Raw genomic sequence first — 17629 nt, forward strand, 5'->3', positions numbered from 1 at the left:
TCCGATAAAATGTTACGGAAGGGGGAAAAAAAAACACTTACTTTATTCCCAACTAATTGCCAGTTTTTACCTGTAGGCTTTTGAATAATAATCGTAGGACTGCTGTTAGAAAGAGCCAAGCAAACATTATTAGACCTTAAGTCACTACGTTCAAGATTCAAGGGAGTGTCCTATCAGTGTGACTTTTTGTCATGTGCCCACCACTTGGCCAGGGAATATTGGAGCATCTTGGCTGACCATACCACCAAGATCATTTCACAGGTGGGAAGGATGTTTTCCCACAGGAAGATCAGGAACTTTCAGGTGTGGTGGCTGCCATGACAATTAAAATTCTAGGCATATTCCTACCTTTATACTCCTGTGAAGAAAGTAAGACACACATTATGGTGTCGGTTTTGCAAGTGAAGAACCTGAAAACTTCAAAGCTCAAATTGCACAAAGCTAAAGAGGTAGTAAGTGACATGGCTAAGGCTGGAACTTATTTTAACTTCAGGATTAGTGCGTTTATCACTATCAGAAATTATTAAACTGAGGCTCAGAAAGGAGCTTCAAGGAATTTATGAATCTCTTGGAATAATAGGCAAAATGTTGTTTTTAGGTTTGGATGGGAGCAAGTGGTCTGGGTGTTTAATTAGATTCTTTTTTTTTTCAATATCATTTTTATTGATGAATAGTTGATTTACAATGTTGTGTTAATTTCTGCTGTACAGCAAACTGATTCAGTTATACATATATACACATTTTTCTTTAAATATTATTTTCCATTATGGTTTATCATAGGATATTGAATATCCTATTGAATATAGTTCTCTGTGCTTATTAGATTCTTAAAAGGCTTATGACCAAAAAAAATAAAGTAATAATCATAAAGTTAAGAACTATGCATGCATATTGCATCTATTGAAAGGAAGTAAGCAAATATGAGTCCTCTACCACTATGCAGCTCACATCTTTCTCTTTCGTGTTTGAAAAGACATGAGAAATTAAAATTAAGCTGGGAATGGAGTAACACATTCCACCATTTACAGCTAGTTTGGAATTAGTGACACACTTTCTGGGAAGCATCCCACAGGAGCCTATCTATAAGAGAAGGGCTGCTTTGTTTGAGAGGTAATGACAAGCATCCACTCACTTCTACAATTCTTTGAATCATCTCCACATGAAATGGGATTCATGTTTAGCCTCTACTTTTTTTAGTATTTGCTCAAGTAGGAGAAGAAGGTTGCTGATTTGTTCACAACTGCGTAGTGAAGGAATTTGGACCATCTTGCTTCCTAGCTTCTGTAGGTGCCTCTAGGGAGAGCTAAGTGCTAGAGGAGATTAACCTTGAAGTGTGTACTTAAATAATTAGATCGAAGACGGACTGGAGACTTATCCCTCAATAAACTTGCACTACTGTTAGGAAATACAGTAAGTCAAGGATTCCCCAAGAAACCAAAACAAAGTATTTATTCTCGGCTCTGAAAGTAAAACTATAGGTATAACTGATGTGAAAGTGCTTTGGAAAAGTAGTGAAAACACTAGAAAAACGTGATGGCTTATGATGGAAGCAATCCCCCGCCTCCTCCCCCAAATGCTACATTGTAGTTTTATGTGCAGAAAACTGGTAGCAACAAAATGCATTATTGAAAAAGAGCACCTAAGTAGGAAATGATTTAAGAGTGATAAGTGTTACTATTAAGAATTAGCATACTTTGGTAGGATTGCTTACATTTATTATTTCAGTGATTTTTATTTTGGGTACTTAAGGATGATATATTCCCCCTTGGAGCACAGAGATGAATATAGGTTAATTCTACTTGCATCTGGCTGAATGTTCCAAGACTGCTCCTGTGGGTTTGGGAATCAAGCAGAGATCAATTCACACAAAGCCCTTCTTTGCTGATTCTATACTCATTTCTGACTTCTTACCCTTAGATAATAGTTAAAACTTAATTCTTGGGGGAAAAAAGGCTACTGTTTCAGCTTCAAAATTCTATGTTCTTTACTTTCATCATCTGTTGGATGATTCAGGAAGACAGCATTTCTCCATGTACTTGTCTTTTCCCAAGTGAGGAATCTACATGAGGAGTCAAAATTAACAAACACATTCACTTATCTGGCATGTTTTAAATTACATATATATATATATATATATATTTGTAACATCTTTATTGGAGTATAATTGCTTTACAATGGTGTGTTAGTTTCTGCTTTATAACAAAGTGAATCAGTTATACATATACATATGTTCCCATATCTCTTCCCTCTTGCATCTCCCTCCCTCCCACCCTCCCTATCCCACCCCTCTAGGTGGTCACAAAGCACCGAGCTGATCTCCCTGTGCTATGCAGCTGCTTCCCACTAGCTATCTATTTTACATCTGTAGTGTATATATGTCCATACCACTCTCTCACTTCGTCCCAGCTTACCCTTCCCCCTCTCCGTGTCCTCAAGTCCATTCTCTAGTAGGTCTGTGTCTTTATTCCCATCTTACCCCTAGGTTCTTCATGACCATTTTTGTTTGTTTATTTGTTTTCTTAGATTCCATATATATGTGTTAGCAGAAAGTATTTGTTTTTCTCTTTCTGACTTACTTTACTCTGTATGAAAGACTCTAGGTCCATCCACCTCACTACAAATAACTCAGTTTTGTGTCTTTTATGGTTGAGTAATATTCCATTGTATATATGTGTCACATCTTCTTTATCCATTCATCTGTCGATGGACACTTAGGTTGCTTCTATGTCCTGGCTATTGTAAATAGAACTGCAATGAAGATTGTGGTACATGACTCTTTTTGAGTTATGGTTTTCTCAGGGTATATGCCCAGTAGTGGGATTGCTGGGTTGTATGGTAGTTCTATTTGTAGTTTTTTAAGGAACCTCCATACTGTTCTCCATAGTGGCTGTATCAATTTACATTCCCACCAGCAGTACAAGAGTGTTCCCTTTTCTACACACCTTCTCCAGCATTTATTGTTTCTAGATTTTTTTGATGATCGCCATTCTGACGGGTGTGAGATAATATCTCATTGTAGTTTTCATTTGCATTTCTCTAATGATTTATATATATATATATATATATAAAACCAACTATTACTTTTCTATGGTCTTTCCCCAGAGTCACTTTTTACAATGTAGATTAACTGGATCTCTTTTTATTTATCAGGCAAGAATTATTTTCCCTTAGGAGATAGCAAGGGAATAAAATGAGTGAGCAAATATGGGGCAAGGGAGGAGGAAGTAAGGCTTTGATTACTGCTTTTTAAGAATGTTTATCATATCCCAAGCATCTTTGTTAAACATCTATTAAAAGTAAGCCCTGCTACAAGGGATGCTTCAGTCAATCTAGCACAGCAAGTGAAGTATCCTTTAGCGGTGTTTGTCAAAGCGTGGGTCCCAGACAATGGCAGCAGCATCACCCGGGAACCTATTAGAAATGCACATTCTTCGGTCACACCCCAGGACTACTGAGGATGATATCCAGTAATTCCCATTTTAACAGACCCTCTGGATGAGTCTGATCCCCACTAATGTTTGAGAACATCTGTCCTAGTGAACAGCCATCTTGCTTTTGTCTTAAGATACTTGAATTATGTATATATATGTTTTAAATATATATATATTATTGAAGTATAATAGCTTTACACTGCTGTGTCAGTTTCTGCTGTACAGCAAAGTGAATCAGCTATAAGTATACATATATCCCCTTGTTTGGATTTCCTTCCCATTTAGGTCAGCACAGAGCACCAAGTAGAGTTCCCTGAGTTATACAGTAGGTTCTCATTAGTTATCTATTTTACACATAGTAGTGTAATATGTCAATCCCAATCTCTCAATTCATCCTACCCCACCCCACCCCTTTTCCCCCTTGGTGTCCATACGTTTGTTCTCTACTTCTGCCCTGCAAACTGGTTCATCTGTACCATTTTTCTAGCTTCCACATATATCTGTTAATATATAATATTTGTTTTTCTCTCTCTGACTTAATTCACTCTGCATTACAGTCTCTAGGTCCATCCATGTCTCTGCAAATGACACAATTTCATTCCTTTTTATGGCTGAGTAATAATCCTTTGAAGATACCTGTATAAATATTTTAATGAGGTTAATATACTTTCATGAATATTTTAATTTTTAATATCACAATTTTTTGTTAAATCAATATTCCACTTTTATCTTATTGTGATTATATTCACATAGTTCTCTTCTAGGCTATGTTTTATGATAATATTTCCTTTTAAAAAAAAAATCCTAGAGCTAATTATTGTCATTTCCTGAATTCCGTCAGGTATTCTTATTCTTCCCAAACCATCTAAGAGAATTGTATAATTACTCTAAACTCTATTTTTTGTTTGGTCATGTACATCAACCTCTGTTCTTATCTTTACCCAGTGAGGGTTCCTTCCAGGAGCTCTTTGTGCCCCTAGTGGGATTATTGTTCTCTGAGTCTTAGGCAGAGCTCTCCTTCTGGGTTTTCCCTTGTCTCTCCTGTGGGTCTCATTTCTCCTGTATCCACTGTTTTTTTCTCTTTATTAACTCCTTTCCCCCTTCTCTGTCCTCCCTGATAAAAGATGAATGCAAGTTAAACATCTTGAACCTAGCTTATGGAAAAATGTTTTTATTCTATCCTTACACTTAGGAGTTGACAATTTTTTGACTGTTCATTCTTTTTTAAAACAAACCATAAAAAAATGACATGGAAGCCTTGAGTTCATGGCGGGAGTTGTCCATTGATAGGCTTTGCTGGAAGATCTGATCCAGCAGGAACTCAGTTGTGTTATTAGAGTGCCCTCCAAAATCACTGTCTACATATTTTTTCTTATGGGTTGCTCAGTTTCACCTCGTTAGATTTTTTTCAATTTCTTATCTTAAGGAAGAGGGAAAAGTGTTAATTTTATTCCTGACTCCCAACCAGAGTTATTGAAGCCAAGCAGTAGTCAGGAAAAGAGATCTTGCCTTTCAAGGTACAGAATTTTGCTTCTCAGAACAGCACCCCTCCTCCATTCTGCTGCATTCAGATTTCGCCTGATTCTGTGTTGCCTGTAGGTCTTTCAAATGAAGATACCTAATGTGTAATAGTTTCCAGTTGCCCAGAAAGTGATTTGTGCCTAAGATAAATATTTGGCACCTATTAATAAATGGATACTATGTTGTATATAAGGAAGTAATTAAAGTGAGTTATGGTATGAAGTAAAAAGAGTGGGGGATGGAACCATGGGAAACTTTAACATTTAAGGGGCAATTGAAAAAAAACTATAAAAAAAGAAAATGTTAGTTTAGGTTTTCCAAGAAGCAGACTGAATTAGATGTGCAAGAGATTTAGTGGGGACATCACCTGCAAAGGATAAATGGAAGAGTGTAAAGGAGAAGGAGGGGAGAAATTATACAATTAGATGTGGATCTGATACCTGTGAAAGAGATGGAAGGATTGGGTAGGAAAAACGTCACATGCAATTCACTTCTCAAAAAATTTTGACCAAACCAATGGGAAGTCCCTGAACAAAGATATCTTTTGGATGAGTCCTGAGCAGGCAGGAAAGGGTGGGGACTAACACCCCTGCCATGCTCATCATTAACTGGGAACAGCAAAGAGGGAATGTGAACTGCGTGCAAATGCAGTGATGAATCGCAAGGTGAGGCAGCTAGGGCTTCACCTATGCTTCCTGAAGCATGGTTTCTTAGAGAAAATCTGAAAGGCAGATCTGAGAAATGAGAGAAACTAGAAAGAATGGCAGTACCAAAGCCACAGAGAGGAAGTTGTGTGCATTTATTCTCATAACTCTGCTATAAAAAGAAATGATGGATAAATTATCTTAAAACTGCACATTTGAGCCTGAGAAACCTGTAGTTAACAGTCATGTGCAAAAATGTGCATAATTGGAGACAACGTTAATACTGGGGAAAACATAGTCCTGGAGAAGATGATGGATTGGTTTAAAAGTTTAAAACCATTTATAATTTTCAAATATGCACTTTGAGTTGATTTGAAATATTTCATACTTGAATTTCCTAATGGAGTTAATTAATCACAGCTGATCTGATTGCAAACACAGCACCAACCAGAAACAATGCAGTCACAGCACAAGTGAAAATCAAGGCATATCACTCCTATGTATTTAGCAACGAGGAAGGTATTTCTTTCCTAAACTTTTATCCGTACCTTATTAATATGTAGTATTCCAACATAGTTCGAAACTCAGTTATGGCTACAGCCTTCTTATAACCACAACTGCTCAATTTCCATGTTATCATTCTTTGGGAATTTTAAAGTTATCAAATTTTTCTATTATTCCTATAGACTTATTCCTGAAAAAAGCAGGTTCACATCTCATAATTCCTACCTGTATGCACATAACTGTCAACCAATGGTCCAGCAGCAGGGATCCACTTTCAGAAGTATGTTGGGATGTGTCCGTCGTATATACTCGACACAGATGAGGAGTTTAGTGAGAGAAAAGAGAGAATGAGGAAAATCCCTATTTATTGCAGGTCACTTCTGTGTCTGCAAAGCTGAGTGAGGACTTCCCTGATGACTGCCACCCAGGACTTTAGAGTGATTGCTCTGCATAAGAAGGGGGACAGATTGGGGGTTGTGGGAGAGTCCAGGAGGGAAACCACAGGAGTTATGATGGCTAAGCTCTGGAGTGGAGAAACAGAGGCGATGAGGGAGAATAAGACTATCAATTCCATGAGGGTAGAGACACCATGTCCATTTTTGCTCTTTGTTTTATAACCAGCACAGCAATGGCCTATTGGTAGAAATCAACAATTTACAATTCTAATACTCAAAATTAAATGATTTTTGTTCTCTAGTTGATTCATGTTTCAACAAATTTCTGCAACTAGCTCAGATTTTAAAGTACAGAAGAGCACTGCTTTCTTTAGTCAACCCTGTAGTTTAGCCCTGTTCTGGACACAGTATAGGTTTTCAAGAACTATTTGACGGGATTGAACTGTCACATAGTTTTAGTTATTTAACCTCTGAGATGTTTAGTTTCTATAATGTGATCATATCCCCTTTTGTTTCCAGATGAGCAAAATCCAGTGTGGACTCTTGAGGAGAAAGTCTTTCTTCTGCATCTCCCAGGTCTAATACCTGTGACACATTTCTTTACAACTCTAAGTGAAAGGGGGATGGGTAGGTGGCTTGGGATCATCTGTTAAAATCCAAACTCCCTTGTTATATACCTGGTGACATCCCAGCTAACCAGGCCTAACAGATTCTTCTGTATGAAGTGGCTATATGTTTAAACATTCAATAACAGGACAAAAGTTGGTCCCCACACCCACCACCATCAGACCTCTGTTTGGCATCTACTCCTCAGGCTTTACACAGACCTGCTCTGAAAATCACTAATTTAACAAACTATATTTAATTTTTAAAATTTCCTTTTAAATCAAAGGATTGTATGATTATATCTAAAAAGATGATACTTAAAAAGATAATCTGAGGCTCTAAAAAAAAAAGTCAACTCAGCTCTCCAGTGACCTTCATTTCCATTTTTCCAAGAACCAGAAAGTGTGTGTGTGTGTGTAAATGTTATATGGAATATAAATATATGTATAATATACTCATACATATATATAACTATATACACATGACATAAAGTTATAATGAACTTCTAAATACAAACCAGAATTTCAAATCTTTGAAAATATAGTTAAGCATGTAGATTGTGTTTAGCTCGCTCTTATTTTTGACACTGGCAAAGCTTCAAAATCTTGAAGTAAAAATAATTATTTTTGTTACTAAGGTGAAACATATGTAATTAGAGTGGTTTTAGAGACATATGTGATGATGAAAACAATTGAAGTCATTAAGCTTCAGTGAGTTTATTAAAGTGTTTACAGATCAGGGTGCCTTTGTTTTGAGCTGAATTCAGGTATCTCTCTAGAGGTAGCATCAGTAATCCATATGAATTTTCCATTACTGTTAACACTGAAACAAAGTAAGAAAAATGTAATTAAAATTATAATTAAACCAACACTGAGAAATAACTTGAGACAGAAGAAGTTTATAAGTTTTTGCAAAAGTTTTCTTTTTAGAGCCACTTTCAGATTTTTCAAAGATAAAATAATATTGGTTGGATATTGTGCATTTCTTCATGATGGTCAAGTATTCCCTATTTACTCCCTGTAGACATTTCCATAGTTATCAAGTTGAACATGCAAGTTTGAGTTATTGCTACACTTTCACATTATATTAAATGAAAAAAGAAGTTGCAAAGCAGAGTTAGTAGTACAATTCCTTTTATTTAGCAAAACAGTTCTGTATTCATGAATATATGAGGAACAAAATATTAACATTTAATTAATAGTAGTTAATCTTGGGGCAGAGGTTTATGGGAGTGATGGAAAACTTCCCAATTTCATGTTCTAACTTTCAGTTCTATGAATTTTTTGACCACATATTTCATTGTTTTTATTTTAAAAAGTCAACAAGAACTCTAGGCCCTTTTAAGTTTTCATCTTTACAGGATTTCTTTTAAGATAGAAAAGAATGGTTTCTAGTACTGTTTAAAAAGATTCCTCTTTTTTAAAAATTCTAATTCCCTTCCTAAATCTTTGGGAATTTTTACTGTTTCTCCCTTAAACTGGTTGTAACAGGGAGCTATATGTGGAAAGTTTGAAAGACCTCTCGCAAGGTGGAATATGAGAATGATTTGTGAAGGAGAGCTCTGAAAAGAGAGGGTATTGACAGATCTAGGGAGGTGGAATGGAGGTACAAGGAGAAAAGGATGCTTCTAGAATAACATGGAATGTTCTTCCTCCCCACAACACTAGAAATGACTAAAGATGTGAACAGGTGAGTTGGCCTCTCTGAGAAATATGAGGATTGAAGGTGCAGCATACAATTTTCTTAGATGGGTGGCAATAGCACTCTCTAGTGGAGGCTGGGGAGCTGGCAAATCAGGGAAAGCAGGACATGTAGCAATGTCCTTCCAAAGATAATGAGAAATTCAAAGAGACACCTAGAAGGGGAATTATGTCCGGTTAAACACGGTGGATTCAATACTTATGTCTCTTCTCTTTCTCAAGACACCATGAAAATGCTAGTAAATCGGGAAAAAGGTAGAAATCCTTCAAAATGAGTCAATAAGATCAGGTAAGAGATGGGAATTAATTTTTGAATGCAAGAAAGTGGATGGAAGTTTGCAGAGGTGGAAGCTGGCTGCAAGAAGGACTCCAGTAAGAGACAAGTCTATTTTGGATGCAGAATCCCAAAATGTGTCACGAATTGGAGGTGCCATTTAACACTGACATCTCATGTGAGGCGTGGAGTGGAAAACAGGGAGTTGCCGGTCTGTCTGGATAAAGAGAGCGTGAGGTCCTGCTGATCCGGGCAACTGCAGGAGCCTGGGGAGCACTGCATCACACCAGTACCTGGGCCTCAGGCCCAGAATCTCTGAGTTAAGTTAGTCTGGATGGCACCCAGGTATGTAGATTTTTGAAAATCTCCTAAGATGACTCTGACTTGCAGCCAGGAGTGAGCACCATGGCTCACATACAAATTGACCATTGTTCCAAAAGGAAACAGGCTACTTTTTTAGCGACTTTACCCAAGGTTTCCCATCCAATAGGAATGAGTTAGAATGAGAAGCAGTTCACTCTTTCCAGGTTTTCTTTCCATTGGCCATCCAGCCTTGAAGTCTGCCTGTTGGAGGCAGTGTGACTCACCCTCAGCTCGTTGTGACACTGTGTCTCTAAATAGTGCAACCAGGGGGCTTCCCTGGTGGCACAGTGGTTAAGAATCCTCCTGCCAATGCAGGGAACATGGGTTCGAGCCCTGGTCCGGGAAGATTCCACATGTGGTGGAGCAACTAAGCCCGTGCACCACAACTACTGAGCTTGTGAGCCACAACTACTAAAGCCCAGGCACCTAGAGACTGTGCTCTGCAACAAGAGAAGCCACAGCAATGAGAAGCCCACACACCACGATGAAGAGTAGCCCCTGTTCATCATGACTAGAGAAAGCCTATGCACAGCAACGAAGACCCAACGCAGCCAAAAATAAAATAAATAAATCAAAAAAAAAAAAGTGCAACCAGAACCCCAGCAGGAGAAAACTTTGTAGGTCAGAAATCGTTTATAGATTAAGAAAAAAAGCATCATCTTCATGCACCATTGAATTACAATCTTGAATGTATCTTTTCTCTTGTTTACACATGCCTCTGTGCCCCATGAGAAAAACAGATAGTGCAAAAGAAAGAAACAGTGCTGGTGATCAAGGAATTTGATGCCCTTTGGTGTTGATTTTTACTCCCAGATCACTGCATTTAAAATTGAGAATGCAGGGTTTTCATGCCATGCTTTCCCATGGCATTATGTTTTCATACCATGAGAGCAATTTTGATATAAAGCAATATTGCTTTGAAAATAGAGTGCCGTCCCTCAGAATGAAGGCAAATGAGGATTTAGAACCCTTGCAGGTTTTACTGTCAGTACTAACTTGAGTGCTAAATTTCCATTTTCAAACCTAAGTAAACAGGAACGTAGACAGCTTGAACAAGATGAAATTGTGATATCGCCCAAAGGAACATGCTGATCAGGGAGAGCTCAGCATGAATTTGAATCAAAAGCATCTGCAACAACTTTAACTCTGCTTCATGCCATCAGGGCTGGACCGACACAGGGAAGTTGAACCCGTAACACCTGGGATAGAGGGCAGAGAGCCATACCCTAGCCATTCTGAAAGGCTCTCCAGATTTTTGTAGCACATGGGGGCCGATGCTAGACAATGACCACATCTGATTCTTGTGCAGCTGTCGATCATAGTAGGCACTGGCAAATTCCGGTTCCTGAACTCATCAGCAGCAATAAATATTTATTGCGTGCTTCATGAGCACATTGGTAGCAAGACTGAATTTTGCACTAAATTTGAGTATAAAATGTCATTTGATTTAGACAATACACATAAAGGCACATGAGAAAATTCTTTCTGAATGAAATAACAAATAGCTGCTTATATAATAAAAAGCCTCAGAGCCACAGGGGTCTTCTGTGTTTGAAGGAAACCTACTGAAGGCACAGAAAGAAAGATTTCCTCTTGACAGGAGGATTTTGGCTCTGTGTAAGTCCAGCAGAATTCTCTCAGCCAGCCGGGGCTCTCTGCTTGAGTAGACAGCCTAACTAAGGTGTCAAAAGTGGTATTGTTTGGACTCATAAAGTTTCAGTTTTTCTAGAAGCCACCAGAGGATGGTTGCTGGGTAAGGCAGAGAGTCAGAGAGAATAGATGTGCTTTCCTGCATGGGCAAGGTTTGACATCAGGGGATGTCGAAGATGTTTCAACAAGCGCTGATCCAGGAGAGCTAGTAAGTTGAAAAGTGAGATTCACGCTAAGTATACAAACTCCCTGTGGGCGATGGAAGCAAAGCCGTCATACACATATAGGTAAGAGTTAAATAAAATTCACTTCTCGGGCTTCCCTGGTGGCTCAGTGGTTGGGAGTCCACCTGCCGATGCAGGGGACGCAGGTTCGTGCCCCGGTCCGGGAGGATCTCGCGTGCCGCTGAGCGGCTGGGCCCGTGAGCCATCGCCGCTGAGCCTGCGCATCCGGAGCCTGTGCTCCGCAACGGGAGAGGCCGCAGTGATAAGAGGCCCGCGTACCGCAAAAAAAAAAAAAAAAAAAAAAAAAAAATTCCACTTCTCTCCGAAGGGATCTCAAGTCTCTTTTCTCTTATAGTCTGTGTCCAGAGCTGCGTAGAATACATAATACTTTTTCCTACTAACTTAAAAACGACCTCTCACTGTTAGACCATACTTGCTAGGAAGAAAGAGAATCTACGTTGGTGCATATTTTTTCATCGTATCTAGATCATCAATGGCAAGTTGAAAACATGAACAAAGAAAGAATCATCTTCCTAAAAGCAGAAATGAGATTAAAAGGAATGAATGAAAACTAGACTGAGAATAATAAGATTTTAACTTTTAGTTTTTAAAATCTCTCGATTTGGTGTGGAGGTGTGCACGTGTTTGTATGTGCACTCCTTTGTAGACACACAAGTTTTCTTTATGCTCATTGTACAGAATAGTCAAATTAGAGTTCCTGGAAAGCAGGGCAGCAGCTAACACAAACAATAGAAAAGGCACCCTTCTGGGCAAATTAGCGAAAATGTGCTGCTTCTCCAATCTGACTACAGCCCAGCTATCAGGCTCGTGAATTGATCCTTTCAACCCTCACCCCATCTCCACCCCCACTGACATATACCTCTGTATCGGGCATAACCTGCATAATCCTACTGAGCAAAATGCACCATTGCCATTGCCATTTCTATCTTCTTTAAATTGTCTTAGTAAAACAAAAAAATTAAATAAAAAACACTACTTGTTAAATTGTCCTACTCCAAAGCGGTGACGTAGTTAAATGAGGGTGTAAGCCAGAGATTCTAAACCTAAGCCTCCCAGTGCCCCTGGAAATACAATGTCTTTTGCACGTGTACATCTGCATTTTTCGAAGGACAGAGGGTCTGCAAATGTGTCAGTGACCCCAAAAATTTAAGCCTTAAGCTAAAGTATAGTGGAATTAATAATTTAGAAACATTCACAAAAGAATAATTTAACTTTTAAAAAGTGCCCCTGGATTATCCAAATGAACTTTTACATTAAGGTCTGAATTTACCAAACTTGCTTGAAACAAAATTCTTATAATTTTAGGGGATGATTTCAAATGAAGGATTTTAATAAGTTGTTTATAGTCTAAAATTCTTATTTCAAAAGCCAAATGAAGATATCTGAGTCTTGTAATTAGACATGTCTTTTTCTTTCATTTATTTTTCATGGGATGTTTCATTATTCCAAGACTCTCATTTCTCTTTAGCATAGTGATTTTCACTTTGAAAAAAATGTCTAGTGATTGGAAAGTTCAGCTCATTTAAGTGACGTTGTGTATTTTTCCTCCTGTCATATGAGAATCACAGAATGGAAGGAACCCAGAATCCTTTGCTAGTTTTCTCCTTTATGCAAGATTATATTCCACTTGGTTGGATTTTCTTCTTTCCCTTTAAAGATAAATCACTTAAAGAATTTCTTTCTGTTTATATGACATATGAGCCTAAGAAGTATATTCCATAAAATAATATATTATTAATAAATTAACTATTTGTTCATGTGATATTCGCTATGTTGACCTTATTGTTTTAAAGCTCTTTGGTTCCCCTAAATATTGTTAAGTCTTTATTGCCATAAAACATCATTACTTTCAGTTCCACTGTTTCACTTTTATGATTTTTCTAAAAGGGTTAGTGCTGAAATTAACCGTATGCCTTTACAATACCATCTTTTTTCTTAATTTGCTTAACATGCTCTTCTTCACAAATGAGGCAATCAATTTCATAAATATCCCTATACAAAACAGAAAATAACATTTTATTGAATTCGATAAAACTGATATGATACATATTTCCCTGGTCTCCTTTGACTAGTGAGCAAAAATGAGCTTTATTCTTTAGCTTCAAAATGATAAGCAATTTGTTTTACATAAATATTATCTTCTATTCATATATATACATTTTCCAGAAAGAATTAACAAATATACTTTGTAGATTTTCTAGAATTCATTGTCTCGAGATGTTAAGAAAAAAAGGAAGGGGTAACAGAGAGCACCCAGCAATACCTGCAACACTCACTGTCTCACTGTATGCCTTAAAATTTCTTTCAGGTTTCTGGACTCAATTCTAATACATGTGTGTGTGCATGTGCGTGTGCGTGTGCGTGTGCGTGTGTGTGTGTGTGTGTGTGTGTGTGTGTGTGTGTGTATGGAAGCTTCTCCACACCAACAAGCAATGCTTGCAGCCAGCGCAGGCTGTCTGAGAATTCAATTCAATTCTGATACTATCTACCTGGGGATGGCATCAGATTCCACAGGTAAAGGGCTCATTCCTACAAGACCACCCTTCACTTTAGACGTCAATCACAAACCCAGGTTATTACCTGTGCGTCTGACAAACTGTAGGTTCTAATGACTCTCCAACTCAGGATGCTAATCACAAGATCAGATTGTCGCCTGTGTTTCTGACTGACTGGCTTAAATTAGAGGTTCCTACAACCCCCTTTGTGTTTGATCGATTTGCCAAAATGGCTCACAGAACTCAGGAAACCCATTTACTCACTAGAATATCATTTTTTTAATAAAAGAATATAACTCAAGAACAGTCATATGCCACAGAAGTAGAGAACAAACCTACAGATACCAAGGGGGAAAAGCAGTGGGGGGGGCGATGAACTAGGAGATTGGGATTGACATATATACACTATTGATACTATGTATAAAATAGATAACTAATGAGAACCAACTGTATAGCACAGTGAACTCTACTCAATGCTCTGTGGTGACCTAAATGGGTAGGAAACTCAAATAAGAGGGAATATAATTATATGTATAGATGATTCACTTTACGGCAGAAACTAAAACAACATTGTAAAGCAACTATATTCTAATAAAACTTAATTTAAAAAAAGAGCAGTCATATGGATGAGATGCATAAGGCAAGGTATATGGGAAGGAGCATGGAGCTTCCAAGTCCTCTCCAGAGGCATCATTCTCCCTGCATCTCCACATGTTCACCACCCTGGCAGCTCTCCAAACCCTATTCTTTTGCGTTTTTATGGAGGCTTTGTTACATAAGTATAATTCATTAAATCATTGGCCATTGGTCATTAATGACTGATTCAACTTCCAGGCCCTCTCTTCTCCCTGGAGGTCAGGGGTTCAGACTGAAATTTCCGAACTTCTAATCACGTGGTTGGTTCCTCTGGTTACCAGTCCCCATTCTTACTTGATCTAGGTGTAGCCCAAAAGTCACTTCACTGACGTAACAAAAGACAACTTTAAGCACTCTCACACTTAAGAAATTCCAAGGGTTTTAGGAGCTCTGTGCCAGAAATTGGGATGAAGGACAAATATATATTTCTTATTATAAATCACAATATCACAGAAATGTTCTAATGAAGATCTCTCTTTTCCTCAGTTCTGCTGAAGACTAGAATTCTGATTTTCTGAAGAATCTCTCCTTTCTCCCTTTCACTCAGTTCATTTATTTGTTTTCTAATATAAGCATTACATAATTAATGTGTGTCTATTTCAAAGTGTATCATTTAAGCAATGTGGTTATTTATAATTGCTAGAAACCTTTAGTGATAGATTGGGCCTTGCCATTTTTATAAAATTGAGCTTTGTTTTGCTTATTAAATTTCCTTCACTTTTTCTTTGTTTAAAAGTTATTAACATTCCCTTAGAAATTATGAGCCTGAACCCTCTTACCAGTGCTTGGGCTGGAATTCTAAACAGAGGGCAACATATTTGGGTGAGGAAGCTAGGAGTATGGCAGCTGTGCTCAAAGTGAGAAAACAAGGGAGGTATCCAGTATGACACAGAGAAAATACCTTGGATTTGGAGTAACTGGATTTAGGACCTGAATTCAAAATTTTTTGGTCTCTGCTGCATGCATTTTGGCAGGGTATTTTTTGACTTTCACCATCAGTATTTTTCTCAAATAAAGTAATCCTCAGGGATAAACTCAAGAATAGCAACATTTTGAGATTTCAATGTTTGTTTCTTTTGGAATTCACAGTGGAAGGAAGTCATATTGTTACCTATTTCTTTTGATTGGCCATTGTGAGCAGTGCCAGAGCATTTAAGAATAGGTAATTTTTGATGAATATAATTAATATGAGTTGCTCCAAAATTCAAGACACTTGTTACTTAATCGCTGTCATTTTATTGTTTCTTATTCATTTTTTTTTTAAATTCAAAGACATTTCGCTATTTATTTTCAAAATAATGTTTTTGTCCTTAGGAAAATCAGACAGCTTCTAAACACTTTATGAGGATGGAATGTAAGCAGAACTTGTTAATAATAAAAATCACTGGATTGATTTATATTTCAGTTGGTGTAGTGACTTCATGTCACCTACACAATAATGGTTCTACCATTGATTTTTAAGAAAGAAAAAATTCATTTTTATTTTATAATTTTCAGCTGAAAGACAAAGCACATAAAGGCCATGAAACTTAGATAACAGAATCAAGAATGAAAGAATTAATAACTTTTCTGGTAAGTTTGATAAATCAAGGGGTCTCGATAATTTAAAATAAACACATATACAATTTTAAATTATTTTTAAAGAAAAATTCCTTTTATTTGAAAAAAATTATATCTGTTATGATAGAATCTTTACACTGATAATTTTAGTCATTTCTTTTGTTATTAGGAAAAGTAATTTGTTATATGTAAGCAGTTACTTAGGAGAGCACACTCCAACTTTTCTCTCGGGTAACGTGTTTTTGATAGCATTCTGTACTGGACAATTATAGAACAAATCATCCTCACACACTTTATTAAAAACACATTTTTGATGTTCTAGATAGTTGGCCACTGGATTGCTCCTAAGAGCTCTATTTTCTCAATATTACTTCCTTTTTTTGCATTAACATGGGTGTCTCTTACACTTCTAGGAAATATTGATCATCCTAAGTAAAATAAGTTTCCTGTGGTTACAAATGACTTGCGGATGTGGTGAAAGGAAGATCATTGTTCTCAAATCCAATAATCCCATATGTGCAGACAGGAGTCTTTATGAATCCTGTTTATTTATAGGTTTCTATTAAGTGGCTCAGCTTGTAGGACTGGAGGTACTGGTTTATTATCACAACAATGCTTTTGAAGCCAATAACAAAAACACCAATAGCAGATTATGAAAAAAAATCAGTTTTACCTAGGCCTGTATTTATATAAGAACACTATCCTATTAAAATAATTGGTTCCTTCAAATTTCAGTGAAGCCTTGCTTCTGTGACGTTTTCATCCAGGTGGTAAGTAATTTTTCCTAGAGCTTTGTTTTACCACACTCTTATTTAAATTACAGTCTTTTCTTACTCAATATTCATTTTTCATTAAAAACAAAACAAAACTATAAAAGATGTTCTTAGAAACTGTAACATCAACTGTAACCATCTGAAGAGTGATATTGGTTAACGATAATGTCCTAATTGCATTTAAATTGATTAATTGAGAGAAGTAGTTTCTGTTCTAATAAATTTAATATATAGTCTCTTCATAATCTAACATTTTGGTGTTTGTCATGGGTATATTTAGGTAACAAAAAACTGTTTCCTTAGGACTTCCCTGGTGGCACAGTAGTTAAGAATCCGCCTGACAATGCAGGGGACATGGGTTCAAGCCCTAGTCTGGGAAGATCCCACATGCTGCGGAGCAACTAAGCCCGTGCATCACAACTACTGAGCTTGTGCTCTAGAGCCCGTGAGCCACAACTACCGAAGCCTGCTCATCTAGAGCAAGAGTAGCCCCCGCTCGCCCCAACTAGAGAAAACCCACATGCAGCAACGGAGACCTAACACAGCCAAAAATTAATTAATTAATTAACTAATTAATTAATAAAAGAAACTGTTACCAAAAACGTATAATTACCAAAAAGACTGACTAAACAGTGAGTTATTCCTCTAAGGATACAAGTGAATGGCAAATTAGAGATATGGTCAGAAAATAAATGATACCCGTTGTGCCCTAATTGTCTATTAGTCATCTTGCCAGTGAAATCCAGCTGTAGTGTTCTTGAGGTGATTGAACATGACCCCTGGGGTATGTCTGCCATTATAAGGCAAAGGATAATTTCTACCCCAATAATTG

This window comes from Lagenorhynchus albirostris, chromosome 6, assembly GCF_949774975.1.
Source record: "Lagenorhynchus albirostris chromosome 6, mLagAlb1.1, whole genome shotgun sequence".
Lineage (NCBI taxonomy): Eukaryota > Metazoa > Chordata > Mammalia > Artiodactyla > Delphinidae > Lagenorhynchus > Lagenorhynchus albirostris.